General features: G+C 34.6%; 1 protein-coding gene across 2 annotated transcripts in view; it reads right to left on the bottom strand.

Annotated features, from left to right (window-relative positions):
• The window catches only part of GPR149 (G protein-coupled receptor 149), a 69,842-nt gene that overhangs the window by 3,362 nt on the left and 47,925 nt on the right, over positions 1–18,555 (bottom strand). Inside the window, exon 1 of one of the 2 annotated variants that reach the window (XR_006206997.1) lies at positions 2,924–3,010. The exons of the other annotated variant lie outside the window; for it this stretch is intronic. The gene's annotated coding sequence lies outside the window, so the exon portion shown is untranslated. Of the gene's footprint in view, positions 1–2,923; positions 3,011–18,555 lie in introns of those variants that run through there. 2 annotated transcript variants of the gene reach the window in all.

Here is an 18,555-nt window from a genome sequence, read left to right as displayed (position 1 = left end):
TCTCAGTACTTAAAAAATTCTTTTTCTTTGATATGGCACACCGAATAAACAAAGTCCTGTGGAGTATACCAGTTTCAAAAAGAAAAATGGGATGAGAAAAATGAGTTATCAGACAGGGCTCAGCGGTATTGGCGTATCTACCTTAAAAGAACCTTCACTAGAGCATCAATAAGCATAGCCATGTCTTAATTGTACCAACTTGCATCACTGGTGAGCAGTTAATATAAAAGTAAATGTGATAAAGAAATTTTTTTGCATCTGATTTTACACATTCCTATAATGCAGATTTCAATAACTGTCCCATGCTAACTTTACTTCAAATGAACAAATAAGGCTTACTGAGTTATCAAATGACATCTCATTAAAATTGACATTTGAGAATTGCATAGTGCCAGAGTTCAGCTAAAGTATGAAGTCTGAGTATTCTGAAATAGCACAGAAAGCCTTGAGTTATCAAAATTACACTCTGAAACTTTCTTATTCTAAGGGATAGTCTCCATTTGAGAGTCACAGAAGTAAATACACAGAGATAGATTATATATAAGCAGATTTACCTGTGCATCTTTACATTTAAAATATTTTTTTAAATGTTTATTTTTGAAAGGCAGGGGGCAGAGAAAGCAGGGACACAGAATCTGAAACAGGCTCCAGGCTCTGAGCTGTCAGCACAGAGCCCAATGCAGGGCTTGAACTCACGAACCATGAGATCATGACCTGAGCTGAAATCAGATGCTTAACCAACTGAGCCACCCAGGTGCCCCATACATCTTTACATTTTAAATTCAAAATTGGCATGTTAATTTCAGCAAAACGGTACTGTCACTTTAAGCCAATTTAGTAATTTTAATTTTACTGATTATAAAAGTATTTAATGTATAAATTTGTTTTGGCTTTAAATTTGTATAAGAACTATAAGTGTAAGGAATGTTACCAAATATTGTTTGTATGTTTTTAAGCAAAATCATAAAAAGTTGATTTGACAGTAAGATTAATAGAATTTTTTTTCTTTGAGAGAGACTCATCTATTATTTAAGTTAGAAAAACCTTGTTCCAGGTGAGGGAAAATGGGAGCATGAATAAAGAGGGAAGTAATAAGGGTAGAGATTCAGGAAGAGATCTAACATAATTTGAGTAAAATCAATAGAATTTCCACCTCTTTTAGAATATGGAGTGAGAACTAAATGGAGAGAAATGGGAAGCAAGAAAACAGACTAGCTGAACCACTATTATGTACTAGTACTGGGTTAGCTGGTAGGTCTACAAGAATGAAGAGGCTGTCATGTCTTAAGAGCTCATAGAATACACAAATACCAAGCTCATAAATGATTGTATTTCCATGTGACTCATGCTACAATAGACCCCGGCTGGAGAATTACAAGAATATGGAATAAGAGCACTTAACTTAGATGGAGTGAGGGAAAAGGAGACCTGGGCAGGGCTCAATTTTTATAGATGAAAAGAAATACTTGATATCAGTGCTGTCCTTTAATAGCATTGTTCTAGAGGTCCTAGAACAGTCAAGAAAAGGAAATATGAAATATAAATATTAAGAAGAAAGAAAATTATCATAATTTTCAGGTGAAAATATTGTCTACTTAGAAATTCATAGAAAGAAACTCTAAAAAAGAGAACTAATATGGGAGTTTATTAAGGTTGCTGAATTGTAGGTAAATGTTAAGACATCAATAGGAGTTACCAATCAAAAGATATGATTTAAAAAGGGCCATTCAGAATAGTAACAAAAGTATAAAAATGTGTGAAAATAATATGAAAAAACACTATAATGAAAGAAATCCTGAATAAAGAGGGGACAAAAGAAACAGTATTTCCACATGGGAAAACTCTATATTGTAAATATGGCAAATTTATTTTATCTTATTGATTTAATACATTTTTTTTTTGAGAGAGGGAGAGAGAGAATCTTAAGCAGTCTCCCAGCATAGAGCCTGATATGGGGCTCTATTTCATGAATGTGAGATCATGACCTGAGCTGTAATTAAGAGCTGGATGCTTAACTGACTGAGCCACTTAGGTGCCCCAGATTTAATACAATTTTAATAAAAATCTTAGTGGAATACCAATGGAATATTATTTTAGAACATAAATAATAAATAAATAAATAAATAAATAAATAAATAAATAAATAGATTTATTTGCAAGATTTATTTGCAAGAATAAATGTGTATAACCTAGAAATTTTGGAATTTATAAACATAACATGAAGCTACATTAATTAATACAAGTTGTTAATGGCAAGATATAATAAATTAAGCAGTCAAGAAACCAAATATAGTTTATCACAAAGATGCATTTAAAAATAAGATTCAATTGACTATCCATTGCAGAATTAAATTAGGTTCCTTTTCATGTTATATGCAAAAATAATTTGAGTCTTAATGATTCTTTTAAAATGACGTGAAGAAGTCTTACAAATCTGGAATGAAAAACAGAAATGACAAAGTAAAAGAGGGACAGATATGATTGCAGAAAAATTGAAAATGTCCATGTAGAAATATATGCTGAAAACAAAGGTAGAAAGCAAATGGCATCCCAGGAGAACATATTTGCAGCATATAGGAGGTAAAGTTTAATAGTTATAATATAGAGAATTTTTCCAAATCAGTAAGATAAACACCTCAGCAGGAAAAAGGGAAAAAGGAAATGGGTAAAGCAATGGAAGGAAGAAGTACAAGTGGAAAATAAACATGTGAAAATATTCTTAGTTTCACAAATTATAAAAAAAAAGTAAATAAAAACAATGGGTCATCTTTAGCATCTCAGATTGCCCTCCACCACAAAAAAAAAAAAAAAAAAAAAAAAAAAAAAAAAAAAAAAAGAAGATGAAGATATGAAAAGATAAATGCCATCTTTAGGCTACTTTTTAATTGTATCTCATTACGAAATAAAAACTGCATATACTTACCAGCAATCCTATTTCTGTGAGTCAGTCCCACCACCAAATATCAGCACATAGTTTTGTTTATTTCAGCACTGTTGTAAGCCCCCAAGTAGAAATAACTTAAATGTATCAGAAAGCTGTCTTGAAAGAATGAGGTAAAGCTATAAGTTCTCCCTGGGTAAAATAATTTCAATACATTTTGAGTGATAATAGCAAGTTGCAAAACAATATGTAAAGTATGACCCCATTTTCTTGTAGAAAAACACCTACCAGAAAACTACTCAGCAAATTATACATATATAGGAAAAGATATGTAGACAAGCCCACGTATATATTCTACATACAGAAAAGATCTGAAAGGCTACGTTCCAAACAATTGTTTCCTCTGAGAGTGGATGGAGAAAGGGCTTCAACGTTTATGTTTTATATGCCTGAGTTGTTTGATGATGGTGATGGTGATGGTGATGGTGATGGTGATGGTGATGGTGATGATGATGATGATGATGACGACAACTTTGCTTATGGAAGTTTATTAGGTAATAGAGGAGGTAGAGAATGCAAAATATTACTAGAAGGGCATCCAGGATGTAGGGGTAGGGTATTGAGTATGGGTTGCCTATGATGGTAGTCATCTCAGAGTTCAGTTTGGTAGTCAGTTTGAAGTTCACATAACATTTGGGGTTTGTGCTATATTGGAGGTTTGTTTGTGCTGCCTTTGGGGTTTACGAATCAATACTCTGGATTTGGTGTTTGTGCTATTTTTAGATTAGAAGACAAAGTGGGTGCAGGGCATTATCTCAAAATTTTGCCCTGATGGTTTGATTGATTAGAATGAGAATCCTAATTGGGGTATAGTTTATTTTCTATTCTTATTTATTTATTTACTTTCTAAATGTTTCTTCTTTTTTTTAAATTTTTTTAACGTTTATTTATTTGAGACAGAGAGAGACAGAACATGAATGGGGGAGGGTCAGAGAGAGAGAGGGAGACACAGAATCTGAAACAGGCTCCAGGCTCTGCGCTGTCAGCACAGAGCCCGACGCAGGGCTCTAACTCACGGACCGCGAGATCATGACCTGAGCCGAAGTCGGACGCTCAACCGAGGCGCCCCTATTCACATTTTTTAAAGAGTAGCAAATGGCACTTGTGAAAGAAAACTATTTTAAATGATCAGAAAGGAACAGGATCATCTGATCCTACACAGACAAAATAAAGTGAGTATGGTCTGTAATGAATCAGATTCTCCTCACTAATTTTAGTGTAAAAATTATTATAAAATTTGAGTCCAATAAGCTGTCAATGTAAACATTTTAAATAGTTTTAACATTTAAATAATGAATCCCATGTCAGAAGAAGAAAATCACAAAACACAAAGTTTTTGTACACAGATTTGTAGCCATTCAGAAAGTTCAAGAATAATTTCAAAATGACACTAAAAGTAAAAAGTATTAGATCTTAAGTGAAAATTAACATTAATTGTGAGGAGATAAAACAAAAAAAACCCCTGTTTTTATTGGTCTAATTTATCTTCATCTTTGTACTGGGTTGACTAGTGTGTCCCCTCCAAAATTCATATCCACCTGCACCCTGTGAATATGATGTTATTTGGAGATAGAGTCTTTGCAAACCTAATCAAACTAAAATGAGGTCATAATGTATATGGGTGGGCCCTAATCCATTGACTGGTGTCCTTTTAAGAAAGAGAAATTTTGACACAGACTCACGTAGAGGGAAGATGGCCATGTGAAGAAGAAGACAGCACTTAGAGTTATGCTATTAGAAACCAAGAAGGAATACTCCCCTAGAGCCTCAGAGGAACATGGCCCTGTTGACCCCTTGACTTTGAACTTCTGGCCTCTGGAAATATGAGACCATAGATTTCTGTTGTTTTAAACTATCTTAAGTTTAAGTAATTTGTTACAGTTGCCCTAGGAAATTAATACAGTGTTTTATGCAAATAGGTAAAAAATACATATGTAATGAAACATTTGTAAAATTCTACAACTGCCCATTTTCTTTTGGAGACTGGAACTACATGGCATTTTTGTCAAATCCACATAGAATGTAATCTCCTTCAGGGAAAGGAATATTTCCTCGTTGATATTTATTTTCTCTACTATCTATATCAGTGCCTGACACATGGTGGGTCCTCAAAAAATATGTGTTGAATGAATAAATGTGTGCATGAATGAATGAACCTGCAACATTGACCTTGTAGGTTTTTAGATTCCATATTTTAACTTCCTAAAGCAGAAAAAAATAAGATCATCTTTTAAAAGTACTGGTGTTTAAAATTTATTTTTTTTATATTTAACAGCCCTATGTAACAAATGATGATAGTTACAAATGCATCAGAAGGTCATAGTCGAACATTTTTTTTATAAAAATAAAATAGAATATTATGGGACTGAATTATATGTGAACGTTTACTGCATGATAAAAAATAATGATAGATTCAGGGAACATAAAACTAGTCATTTCATAGTCTCTGCTTTCTTTCCATTTCAAAGTCTATGAATTAGCATATGCTGTCAGGAATAATGATAATCCATTATTGCTGTACTCCTGAGCGTAGGTGGCTGGGAGCTTTTTATTTAAAAATGAAAAGCAGTCTCTAAACCTCACAAATGCTTCAGTAGGAGAGAGCATGCCATGTAAACACATTAGCACAAATAATCTGCTGTGATAATTGATTCAGACTTACTGACCTTGGGCATATTGAAGTTTTTATTTCTTCACTATAAGCCTGGAGGTGAATTCAGGGTGAAATTACAATATGAAAGAGTTACTTCAAATTTCTCTCCTCACAAGGTGAAGTATTGTGTTGATTGTCTGAGTCACTGAACTTAAGAAAGACATAACATGTAAAATCATTTCACTTACCCGAAACCACGGAGTTCTGACTTCTCATTTTATAATTGAGAATTGACAGCAGGGGAAGCCACTTTCCCAGGGTCATGCAAGTAATAGTAGTGGGACTGGCACCAGGACTCAGGTGTTTTAATGCCTAGTTAAGTGTTCTTTCCAATGTACCATGTTGTCACTTGAAAATAAATCTGCTTTAGGCAGAGATAGATCATGGGTTTTCTGCCCTGGAAGCTAGACTTCTATCACTAACTCATGAATAATCCCAGTGACTGACAATTTTAATGTAAATTAAAATCATATGGATGACTTTTAGATTATTTAGGTGACTTTTAGGGGTCTAAAAGTACAGATATTTGAGGAAGTAAGTCACTCAGACCATCTAGGATGGGTTGAGGGAGAAGAGGTAAAGACACTAAAAGCAAAAATAGAGTGAGTGAGAACTTTGTGAGAAAAACAATAAACTAAAGTTTTAATAATTTACTTTTGGAATTTTATTTAAAACTGTGTGACCGCAATATTTTCATATATTCAATTTCTATAATATTCCTTGTGTCATCTTGCCACCTTCATTTAAATGTTTCATAAACCAGAATAAGGAAGACACATGAATTACTCAAGGCAAAGAGAGTAAGGGCAAGAAAGTAAGGGCCTTCATAAAGGGCACTATGTTTCATAGTGCTAGGTATTTGAACACATTTCCCATTTAATCCTCACAAACCTTCAATCTATAAATTTAGCTTTTTTAAAATGATGATTTTTATCACAACTGAGTAACAAATTTAAAATTAATATTCATCATAACAAATATTTACTGATATTGCTAAACGCAAGCCATATATGTTAGACTTCTTACTAAGCACTTGATATACATTTTCTTACTTGATTTTCATATTAACCTTATAAAATAGAGACACTACCATCCCAATTTTATAGGTAATATAACTGAGTCATGGGGATAAAAGTAAATGTCATAGTCAAATCTAAATCCAGGATTATCTGTCTCAAACTCTCTGCTCTTAGTCATTCTGCTACTTCAAGGCATAATGTTTGTGATAAAATATGAATAATACCTCATTCTCCTAATTCAGCTAGACCCCACCATATCCTGTGGGAACAAGGGAGAGGTGAGATTAATTCACACACATTAGGAAGTGAAGGGAATATTTAGAAAAGATACTTGAGAAAATGGTTTCTAAATAGGGTTCCCAAAGATATTTCCAGTAGGCACAAATGCTGGAAAAATGTATTCCAGGATAAGGGAATAGCGAGAGCAAAGGCAAATGGAATTTGAGGGGAATGACATAATGTACAGGGAAATGAGACTGGAAACAGAGGTTGGGCCCAGGCCGAAGAGCCCTGTACACCACAATAATGAGTTTTGACTGTATCCCAGAAGCAAGGGGTAGGGGGGAACCACTGATTTTTGTTTTCACATTTAAGGAAAGGAAAGAAATTAAGATATATGGAATGTCTACTATATACAGGCAGCACACTTGGTATTTTACATGTGAAATGTAATTTAATACAATAATCTATAAGGGAGGTAAAATTATTTCCATTTTACAGGTAAGTAAATTGAGGTGTGGAGAGTTAACCAACTTGCTTATGTCATATACAAAGTTAAGTTTTGAGCTGTGATCTAAACTCAGCTCAGATTCCAAGTGTTTTCCACTATGCCACTTAAGGTATAAGAAGATAATGGGGGACCCTATGAAAGATGGATTGAAGGAAGGAAAGCATGGTGTCAGGGAGGCCAGTTAGCAGATTTTTGAAATCATTATGTGCAAAAGGAAAGGGAATCTGAGCTTCTGTACTGATAGTAGAAATGGCAAATGTGGGATGGACTCTGGTGGAATTACAGAGGCAAACCTTGAGGGTCATGGTGAATTACTGCTGTGGAGTCACATACACCTGCTGTAGAACTCAGTTGAGTCACTATTGCTGTAATCCTTACCTCTCTAAGCCTCAGTTGCTCATTTCCAAAATATTAAGAATAAATAAATTAATGGAAGTAAAATGTTTAGTTGAGTGTCTCACACAAAGTACGTGCTCCGTAAGTGTTAGCTATTAGGTATTATTGGGAGGTAAGAAAAGAATGCATGACGTTTTTGAGATTTCTAGTCCTAGTGTCTAGTACCAGTAATTGAGGTAAGGAGCTTAGGAAGATGTACATAATTTAATGCTACTTTTGCAATCTTTATCTCCTAATCAGACAGCGTATTCCTCTGCAGTATTTTATTCTCATGGTCTAAATATACCAAATAAAAGCCAGAGATTACCACGATGGATTAAAAATATGACAATTATATACTGTCTACAAAAAAAAATCACTTCACATATAATACTATAGGAAGGTTAAAAGTTGAAAGATAGAAAAAGATACAGCATGCAAATATCAATCAAAGAAAAAACTGGGTATATTAATATCAGATAAATAGATGTTAGAGTAACGGAAAGTTACTAGAGACAGAGAGTTATGATAAAAAGATCAGTCTACCGAGAAGACACAGAAATCCTAACTCTGTACACACCAAACAACAGGAGTTGAAAATATGTTAAGCAAACTGATAGAACTGAAAGGAAAGATAGTTAAATTCACAATTACAGCTGGAGACTTCACTAGCCTTCTTTCAATAACAAACAGAGCAACTAAGCAGAAATTCAGCAAGCATATAAAAGAATACCATCAACTGTAACATGATCTAATCAACATTTATAGAAATTGTTATAGAAGAATCTTTTATTCATAGAAAATTGTCCAACGAGAGCAGAATACCTATTATTTTCAAGTGCCTGTGGAACATATACCAAAATTGGTCATATCTGGGACATAAAATAAGCCTCAATAAATTTGAAAGAATTAAAATTGTATTCTCCAGCCACAATGGATTCAAGATAGAAATAAATAATAGAAAGATAACAGGAAAATCTCCAAACTTCTGGTAACTAAAAACACTTCTCAATAATCCAAGAGTCAGAGAGAAGTCATAAAGGAAATTAAAAAAAAATACATTGAGCTGAAGAAAAATGAAAATACAACATATAAAAATTTGTGAGATGTATCTAAAGCCATGCTGAAAGAAAAATTTAAGGCACTGAATGCATACATTAGATAAGAGGAACAGTCTCAAGTCCGTAATTTAAGCTCCCACCTCTATAATCTAGAAGAAGATGGCTCAGTCGGTTAAGTGTCTGACTTTGGCTCAGGTCATGATCTCATTCTTCATTTGTTTGGGCCCCACGTTGGGCTTTGTGTTGACAGCTCAGAGCCTGGAGCCTGCTTCAGATTCTGTGTCTCCCTCTCTCTCTTCCCCTCCCCCCCTCAAAAATAAATAAACATTAAAAAAGTTAAATAAATAAATACACATGAGAAAAAAATTAAATCTAGAAAAAGAAGAACAAAATAAAATCCAAGCAAGAATAAGGGAAGCAATCATAAAGATAAGAGAAGTCAATGAAATTGAAACAAAACAATAGAGAAAATCATGAAATAAAGAATTGGTTTTTTCAACAGTTCAATAATATTGACAAACCTCTAGCAACACTGACAAAGAATAAAAGAAGACACAGATTATCAATATTAGGAATAAAATGGGACATCACCACGGACTATGCAAGGGTTAAGGGAATACTACAAACAACTTTGTACACTTAAATTTGACAACTTAGAAGAAATGGACCCATTCCTTGTAAAAGACAAACTACAACAATGGACCCAATATGAAATAGATAATTTGAATAGCTCTATAACCATTAGGGTAATTAGGGTAATAATTTTAAAACTCCCAAAAAGAAATAACCAGGCCCAGATGGTTTCGCTGGAGAAATCTGCCAAACATCTAAAGATGATTAATATAAATTCTACAAAATATCTTCCTGAGAATAAAAGAAGGAACACTTCCCAATTCATTTTGTGAAGCTAGTTTTGCCCTGTTACTAAAACTAGACAGTACAAACAAACAAAACAAAACAAAACAAAACAAAACAAAACAAAACAAAAAGCTACAGGTCTATATTACTCACAGTATGGACCTAGATATATGCATAGTATAGATGTAAATATCCTTAACAAATATTAGGAAATGGAATTCAGCAGTCAATAAGAATTGTAGTTCATGGTTAAGTGGGATTTATTATAGAACTGCAAGGCTAATTTCAGTATTCAAAAATAAGGTGATGTGATCCACCATATTAATAGGCTAGAGAAGGAAAATCACATATATAAATTGATATGGAAAGGCACCTTGACAAAATTCAACATTATTCATGACAAAATAAGAATAGAGAGTAAATTTCTCACTTTGATAGAGCATCTATAAAAACCCTACAACTAACATTATATTTAATGCTGAGAGACTGCTTTCACTTAAAGATCAGGAACAAGGCTAGGATGTCAGTTCTTACCACTCCTATTCAACATAGTGCTGGAATTTCTAGCCAGTGCAGTAGTCAAGAAAAAGAAATCAAAAGTAGACCATAAAGGAAGAACTAAAACTGCAGATGATATGATTGGTCTATTTAGAAATTCTCAAAGAGTCTACAAAAACTCCTAGAACTAAGAAGTGATATAATCAAGGTTACCTGCAAGTTAAACATACAAAATTAGGGGCATCTGGGTGGCTCAGTTGGTTAAGTGTCCAACGTCTAGTCAGGTCATGATCTTGCCTTTCGTGAGTTCGAGCCCTGCATCACGCTCTGTCCTGACAGCTTAAAGCCTGGCGCCTGCTTTGGATTCTGTGTCTCCCTCTCTCTCTGTCTGTCCCCTGCTCGCACTCTGTCTCCCTCTCTTTCTCGAAAATGAATACAGATTTTAAAAAAATTAAACACACAAAATCATTTGTATTTCACTATAGTAGCAGTGATCATATGGACATAAAAAAAAATACAATACCATTTACAATTGCTCAAAAAAAGTGAAATATTTAGGTGTTAGTCTAGCAAAACCTGTATAAGACTTATATGTCTATAACTACATGACTCATGAAAGAAATCAAAGATCTAAATAAGTGGAGAGATGTCTTGTGTACATGGACTAGAATACTTGACATAATAAACATGTCAGTTCTCCCTAAATTGATGTATAGGTTTAATGTAATTCCTATTACATTAAATCCTAAATCCCATCAAGATTTTTTTTTTGCAGCTTGAGACATGATTATTAAAAAATATGGAAAGGCATATACAGCTACAATAATCAAGACTATGCTGTTGGTGGAGCAATAAACATATAGATCAATGAGAGAACTCAGAAGTATAAGACCCACACAAATACGCGCAACTGCTTTTAGACAAACGTGTAAAAGCAATTCAATAGAGGAAAGATAGCAAATGCTGGAGCAATTGGACATCCATAGACAAACAAAAAACCTATAACAAAATTTCATACTTAATTAAAAACTTAACTCAAAATGGATCATAGTCTTAATGTAAAACTATAAAACTTTTGTGGTGCCTGAATGGCTCAGTAAGTTGAGCATCTGGCTTGATTTCTGCTCAGGTTGTGATCCCACAGTCATGATCCCATGGTCATGGGATCGAGCCCTGTGTGGGGCTTCATGCTGAACATGGAGCCTGCTTAAGACTCTCTCTTTCTCTCTCTCCTTTTGGCCCATCTCCCCCACTCTCACACACCATCTCTAAAAACAAAACAAAACAAAACTATAAAACTTTTATTAAAAACGTAGGAGAAAATCTTTGAGATCTAAGGCTAAGCAAAGAGTTCTTAGACTTGGTACCAAAAGCATGATTTATAAAAGAAAAATTGATAAATTAGACTTGATCAAAATTTAAAACTTTTTTTCTGTGCAAATGCAGATTCAGATTCAGCAGGTCTGTGGTGGTCTGTGATTCTGCACTTACTGAAAGCTCTCAGATGATGCTGAGGCTGCTGGTCCATGGACTACACTTTTTGAGTAGCAAAAGACATACAACCTGTAAGGTTCCTTACAATTCTAAAATTACATGACTTCATCAGTAAATAGATTTTGTTATTTTATCATGTTAGCAGTTTAGAGAATTTGAGGAGAGAATTCAATTTCAGTTAAAGGAATAACAAACCACCCCTCCCACGAAGCCAACTTTGTAGATGAATTGGATGAAAAACAAAATCTTATCCTTTTGAATGCCTTTAATATATTCTAATGCCTTAATCAAATGGCACTTGTATTAATGAGTGAGCCATTATGATGAAAAATGATAAAGTTTTAGCACCAAACTTCATTTTACATTAATCTTATGGCCAAAATGTAAGCTTCTGAAATGAATATATCATTACATTTAAATAACTTTCTTTCTTTCTTTCTTTCTTTCTTTCTTTCTGAAAATTGGTATTCTCATATTTTCAATTCATACTTTTCGGCTTTATCTGAGTTCATGAGCACAACCATCATAGGCTACGAGAAATCCTGTGAGAATTTTTAATTTAAATGTGTTGCTGCTCTTGGGATTATTGGGTAAGTTTTTCTATTCTTTGGCCTAAAAACTGAATCTCTTATCTCTATTAAAGACATTTCATCTCTGATGTGATATGTCCAAATTTATTTCCAGTGTTTTCAATTCTTTCTGTTTTTCTAACAAAATAAAGAATATAGCTTGAAAGGAAGCACACACTGATTCTGTTTAGAAAAGAAATAATATTTTATCAGGAATAAATGAATCCTATGAAATGAAATAGTTTTTCTTGTCTTAATGATATGCATTCATTCAACTGGGTGCTGTGTCAGAAGTGTCAGAAGAAATTTAATGATTGCATGAAAAAAATTTTCTCAAAACTCATTGACTAGAATTAGGTCAGGAAAGAAGATACATATTTTCATTTTTTTAAGTTTATTTATTTTTGAGAGAGACAGAGACAGCATGAGCTGGGGGAGTGGCAGAGAGAGAGGGAGAGAGAAAATTCTAAGTAGGCTCCACACTGTCAGCACAGAGCCTGATGCGCGGCTCAAACCAAAACACCATGAGATCATGACCTGAGCCAGAATCAAGAGTCGCACACTTAACTGACTGAGCCACCATGTGCCCCTATATTTTCATTTTTAAGATAGTTTAAATGCAGTGTTTTTGGTGAGATTCCTATACTCTAGAAAATGTGTTGAGATCCATGTTGATGACATTTGTAAAAAGTATAGAAGACAAAGATGTTTTTATCAGCATAATATAGTAAAAATATCAAACCAAAAAAAAATCTGTGGAGACAGATTAGAGGTATCCTGGGACAAGGAGTGGTGATAGATTATGTGTAATTGGGCATGTGGGATCTAATTGATGTGATGAAAGTATTCTAAAACTGATTGATGATGATTGCACAGCTTGGTAAATTTACTAGAGACCGTTCAATTATACACTTGAAATGGGAGAATGATAAATATCCCTCGATAAAGCTTTTTTTTTTTTTTTAAAAAGAGTGACTGATATTCAGGACACCCTGAAATACAGCACTTGTTCTGCTACCAAATAAATAGCTGTGTGACCCTAGACAGTATACTCACTATAGGCCTTCATTTCATTATCTGTATAAAGAGGGAGTTGGGCAGATCAACACCCAAGTACCTCTTGTCTCTTCATATTTCAATATTCTCTGACTCTATTTTGGCAAAGTTAACCTCAAAGAAAGCACTTTGTTCCTTGAAAAATATCTAAGTGGGGATGTTCTTCTGAAAGACATTAAAATCACAAAATTTACTTTGAAAGCTTGCCAAAAGAAATTATAGATCCAAGCCCCTTAAAAGGCCCTCCCTTTTTAAATCAATGAGGTACTATTGCTGATGGAACATTTTCTGTGCTTTCAAAATATATGAAATCTAAGTCACAATGTACTGTGTACAATGAAAATGTCTGTTGTAGGGAGATAAAATAACAAGAAAGCAAATGAAGCCGTTTATATACCAATGTTTAGAAAGAAACCTATAAGGAGGGTTTAATGATGTTTATACATAGTTCTGACTTAAATCTTAAATCATAGGAAATAGTTATTGAACACTAGACATTGGTAGGATACCTATGTGTATATTGTGTATGTATGTCTGTATTGTATGTGTGTATAACTTATAGTTTTTTCTGATGATAAAAATGATACATTATAGCTTAATTTTTGCAATTAAAATTGTATCTGAAGAATATGCACCAAGCAGTCCCTGGGTTATAGCAAATGAAGGATGACTTCCATGTGATTATAATTTTGTGAATTTTAATCCTTTTGAAAAAAATAATCATTCAACTTTGTATAGCCTATTATAATTTATCTAAATTAAAGGGATTTTCTTTTAGTTTTTGCAATTTTTTTTTTGCAAAATGGGGGCAAAATTCTGTATAAAGTTTTTTTTATGCTTTTTACATAGAAGATCATTTGATAAGGCTAATATTTATACCTTAGAAAAAGACAGTATATGCCCTTAGACTCTGGCAGTTTGTGCTCTGTGAGGTAGGTAAGCTGAGAATTACATTTTCCAAAATCCCCTTCTTGTATGCTTTCAAGTTAGAATTGGCCAAGATAGGAACTTGTCCAGTATTTGGAAGGTAGAGACAAGGCAGTTACCATAACCATCTGGAGCTCTTTTCACAAGCAGATACAGAGATAGGTACTTGGTACCTACTAAGAGGTACTTGGCAGGTGCCAGCTTGTCGCTTCCCTCTCCTGCTCCACATCTACTTTTTCTTCCTGACTACTGGCATTGTTGACCAACAGTGGCCACAGATCCACCCCCAGATGCTTGGCTGTGGACTCATTGAGGTTGTGGTTTATTATAGGTAATAGTTTTTCATAGACCTCTACATAAATTCCCCCTTCATGTTCCTACATTGGTGGCTGGACACATATGACTGATTGGTAACTCCATCTCTTACCCTCCAACTTCTCACCCAGACCTTTACTTCCAGCTTTTCCCACAATTCTAAATAAGTCTCTTACCCTGTAACACTCATAGTGCTTCTGCTCCCCTGGAGAAACCCTGATGTGAAGTCCTGTTCAATGGAAGAGAATCTCAAACTTAATAGTAAAAGAAAAAATGCCGTGATTTTTAATTAATTATAAAACCCCAATACACTTATGGATAAAGGTGGTTGAATTTAGTACAAAAACAGAATCTCTTTCATCCAGTAATAAAGTGAACAAAAAAAGCATAGCCATGGATTAAAGCAGCAACCAAATAAGAGACTCAGCCTCATGTGTAAGCTTCTGAACGTAGTGATCACAAAAAGAAACAAATGGTTACCCATTTCTATAAGCAGCTGTACAGAAAGAAGGTGACTTGAAAATATCCTGATAATTTTGGCTATGCATTCTATTTGCAAGAGGTGGTTTGAAGCAGAGGTTCTCAAAAAATAGTTAAAATGATTTTCATTGTAATACTAAAGCTTTATTTGGCGTTTTCAGTGTGCTGACATGTTCACTAATGGTGCAAAAGCAAGGATGGGTAAAACTGTTGGTCCTTTAACATGAATCAAGGCAGTGGTATCAAAATCTACTAGTAGGCATTCTATGTTTGCTTGCTGCATGTGCATATGTGCATACACACACACACACACACGCACACACACACACGCACACACACACACATTTTCCACTTTCACTTAAGATTGTCCTTGGTGAAGGTTAGTGTTATTACTATCCTCACTTTATAGATGAGTTAACTGAAGTGCAAAGATGTTTAGTACCTTTTTTCAAGGTCAAACAGGTACTAAATAGTAAAAATGAAAATCTAATCTGGGCAGTGTGACTCTAGAAAAAAAATTATACAATCCAATTCATTCATTCACTATATTTTTTTACTGAGTACCTAATATGAGCCAGAAAGTATTCCAGGGACTAGGGATATAAAATGATTTTCCTCCCTCCCTCCCTCTCTTCTCTCCTTCCTTCCTTCCTTCCTTCCTTCCTCCCTCCCTCCCTTCCTTCCTCCCTTCCATTTACCCATCCATCCATCCATCCATCCATCCATCCATTCATCGTTGTTCTTTCCATATATGTGCATAGAGAGCTATGGTTCTTTCTGGGTAGTATCTGATCTTGATTAGTTGCCTCTCTCTTTTTTTCTGTACTTGCTTGCGTTTGAAAAATAGTGAGCAAGTTATTTTTACAAAAAACGATAGAGTCGTTATTCTTAAGACAGACCTAATGCAACTCATTGCTCTTTTGAAGAAATACAAAGTTTCAAATCTTAAACTTAAAGAAGTATAAAAAGACTGCCCCATTCTTTCTTCTCACACTTAAATTTTCTTTCTTCTCACTACTTACAAAGCAATAGAACATGACATGTGGAAATGTTTTCTAAGACTGATTTAGAAGGCAAGGTCTCCAAAATCTATCCATCCCACACAGCTAATACTAAGCAATTCTTTTTGAAAACATTGTTACAAAGATTCTTTAGAAAAAATTAACTAAAAACCTTAGTGATATCATTCGGTCTCCAAAAAGGAGAATAGTAATGATGCATTTATGCATAGAACATCACACATTTGCATACTCTGGAAATTAACCACTTGCCTTCAGAGAAAATAAGTCCTGTGAAAGTGAATATGGCATACATATCTGACTACTCTTTCTTGTTCCTGGGGAGAGAGTAATATACATATATATAGCAACATCAGGAATAGATAAAAATCCTTGTCCTAATAAAATTTACATGTTTGTAACATGCACAATAGTGGTTTTTTAACTGCTGGAATTACTAAGATATTTACATTTAATTTTTTTTTATTTTGGTTTTAATTTATATTACTTGTGTAGTAGATGGGACAAACATATGCACAAACACCTGTTTTAATTTCACAGGGTGAAAAGTGGTGATGCTCCAGTCTTTTTTTAAATTTTTAAATTTTTATTTTATTTTATTTTATTTTTTTGTTTGTTTTTTGTTTTTTTGTTTTTTATTTTTTTTTATTATTATTATTTTTTAATTTTTTAATATATGAAATTTACTGTCAAATTGGTTTCCATACAACACCCAGTGCTCATCCCAAAAGGTGCCCTCCTCAATACCCATCACCCACCCTGCCCTCCCTCCCACCCCCCATCAACCCTCAGTTTGTTCTCAGTTTTTAACAGTCTCTTATGCTTTGGCTCTCTCCCACTCTAACCTCTTTTTTTTTTTTTTTTTTTCTTTCCTTCCCCTCCCCCATGGGTTTCTGTTATGTTTCTCAGGATCCACATAAGAGTGAAACCATATGGTATCTGTCTTTCTCTGTATGGCTTATTTCACTTAGCATCACACTCTCCAGTTCCATCCATGTTGCTACAAAAGGCCATATTTCATTTTTTCTCATTGCCACGTAGTATTCCATTGTGTATATAAACCACAATTTCTTTATCCATTCATCAGTTGATGGACATTTAGGCTCTTTCCATAATTTGGCTATTGTTGAGAGTGCCGCTATAAACATTGGGGTACAGGTGCCCCTATGCATCAGTACTCCTGTATCCCTTGGATAAATTCCTAGCAGTGCTATTGCTGGGTCATAGGGTAGGTCTATTTTTAATTTTCTGAGGAACCTCCACACTGCTTTCCAGAGCGGCTGCACCAATTTGCATTCCCACCAACAGTGCAAGAGGGTTCCTGTTTCTCCACATCCTCTCCAGCATCTATAGTCTCCTGATTTCTTCATTTTGGCCACTCTGACTGGCGTGAGGTGGTATCTGAGTGTGGTTTTGATTTGTATTTCCCTGATAAGGAGCGACGTTGAACATCTTTTCATGTGCCTGTTGGCCATCCGGATGTCTTCTTTAGAGAAGTGTCTATTCATGTTTTCTGCCCATTTCTTCACTGGGTTATTTGTTTTTCGGGTGTGGAGTTTGGTGAGCTCTTTATAGATTTTGGATACTAGCCCTTTGTCCGATGTGTCATTTGCAAATATCTTTTCCCATTCCGTTGGTTGCCTTTTAGTTTTGTTGGTTGTTTCCTTTGCTGTGCAGAAGCTTTTTATCTTCATAAGGTCCCAGTAATTCACTTTTGCTTTTAATTCCCTTGCCTTTGGGGATGTGCCGAGTAAGAGATTGCTACGGCTGAGGTCAGAGAGGTCTTTTCCTGCTTTCTCCTCTAAGGTTTTGATGGTTTCCTGTCTCACATTCAGGTCCTTTATCCATTTTGAGTTTATTTTTGTGAATGGTGTGAGAAAGTGGTCTAGTTTCAACCTTCTGCATGTTGCTGTCCAGTTCTCCCAGCACCATTTGTTAAAGAGACTGTCTTTTTTCCATTGGATGTTCTTTCCTGCTTTGTCAAAGATGAGTTGGCCATACGTTTGTGGGTCTAGTTCTGGGGTTTCTATTCTATTCCATTGGTCTATGTGTCTGTTTTTATGCCAATACCATGCTGTCTTGATGATGACAGCTTTGTAGTAGAGGTTAAAGTCTGGGATTGTGATGCCTCCTGCTTTGATGAATATGGATGCAAAAATTCTTAATAAGATACTAGCAAATCGAATTCAACAGCATATAAAAAGAATTATTCACCACGATCAAGTGGGATTCATTCCTGGGATGCAGGGCTGGTTCAACATTCGCAAATCGATCAACGTGATACATCACATTAACAAAAAAAAAGAGAAGAACCATATGATCCTGTCAATCGATGCAGAAAAGGCCTTTGACAAAATCCAGCACCCTTTCTTAATAAAAACCCTTGAGAAAGTCGGGATAGAAGGAACATACTTAAAGATCATAAAGGCCATTTATGAAAAGCCCACAGCTAACATCATCCTCAACGGGGAAAAACTGAGAGCTTTTTCCCTGAGATCAGGAACACGACAGGGATGCCCACTGTCACCGCTGCTGTTCAATATAGTGCTGGAAGTTCTAG

Source organism: Panthera leo, chromosome C2 (assembly GCF_018350215.1).
Source record: "Panthera leo isolate Ple1 chromosome C2, P.leo_Ple1_pat1.1, whole genome shotgun sequence".
In the NCBI taxonomy this organism is placed as follows: Eukaryota; Metazoa; Chordata; class Mammalia; order Carnivora; family Felidae; genus Panthera; species Panthera leo.
This window is presented reverse-complemented; position numbering and strand designations above follow the sequence as displayed.